The 1,165-nt window shown below is 35.2% G+C and overlaps 1 protein-coding gene across 1 annotated transcript in view; it reads left to right on the top strand.

Annotated features, from left to right (window-relative positions):
- The window catches only part of znrf1 (zinc and ring finger 1), a gene marked incomplete at its 5' end in the record, with an annotated part of 56,054 nt that overhangs the window by 41,948 nt on the left and 12,941 nt on the right, over positions 1–1,165 (top strand).

The raw sequence follows: 1,165 nt of genomic DNA on the forward strand, positions 1-1,165 counted from the left end.
ATATGACAAAAAGTTATTTTTTACAAATTACCTACTGCAGCTTTAACTACCATAGTCTTATTATTCAAACCAAACTATAGGCATGAAAGCAACCTTAACTTTGCAATAAATATCCATTTTGCTAAAAGCCAAAGTTCTCTTCCTCTTCAATAAGTGCTATTAATTGCAAGAAGTCCTTTAAATTTTAACCAACTTCTTCACACAGCTTGACACTTTATTTTTCTCTCTTGTCTTAGAGGTTGTGAAGTTGAGGTTAGTGGAAAGGGAACTTGGAATTCAACACAAGTGATAGAAAAATACAATACAATAAAAGTTCTAATTACTGGTTTGATGGAATAAATAAAATAACTGGACTGGTAGCATCAATAGTGTCGGACATCTAAAGAAACTAGATCTGAATACATGAATAGTGCAATGCGGGTTTCCAGGCTTTTTTTTTACACTGCACAGTTAACTAAGCAAATTATTGTAAATTCCACATAAGAATTTATGGCACTTGCATCTCTCTAACCTTTTACATTTTATTCAATATCATTTTACAAATTAATCAGATGGGATGACTGCCAAAAAAAGCATATGCTGACCCCTCAGCTTTTACATATTACATATTACTTCAGATCCTAAAAAACTAGTATATTAAGTATGTTGTCATACAAATAAAATTTACCATCAATAACCTTGATGATCAATACACAGCTTTGTCTCACCGGTTTCCATGTGATGTGATGTGTAACAGTGCAGAGCTGTGACAGCCAGGCATGTCAGGCTCCTATATTTTGCTTTATTTATCGTCTGTGGAGTGCAGCATTGTTTTAGCTCATCCCTCACTGTCTCTCCATGCTGGCCATCTCTCTGTTATTCAACCATCAGTTGACTGATTCGATTTCATGACCACTAATCACCTTATTGTGTTTCATGTTTTGGGGGGAATTATACCTGCTGTTAGTTGTAGTGAATCCTACAGGAACACAGCAAACTTTTGGGAATTTAGGAAATTGGTCAACCAACTAATGAGTGACAAAATGCCAAAATGATTGGGAACACTGGATACATGACTGGATCACTGTTACCATGAATTTACCATCAAACACAACTTGACTTGTTAAAATTGTAGGCTTGATTTTAAGCGGCGGGCGTACCAGCATAATTTGTGACATCACAAATA

This window comes from Morone saxatilis, unplaced genomic scaffold, assembly GCF_004916995.1.
Source record: "Morone saxatilis isolate NCDOM2014 unplaced genomic scaffold, NCSU_SB_2.0 Contig2, whole genome shotgun sequence".
Lineage (NCBI taxonomy): Eukaryota > Metazoa > Chordata > Actinopteri > Moronidae > Morone > Morone saxatilis.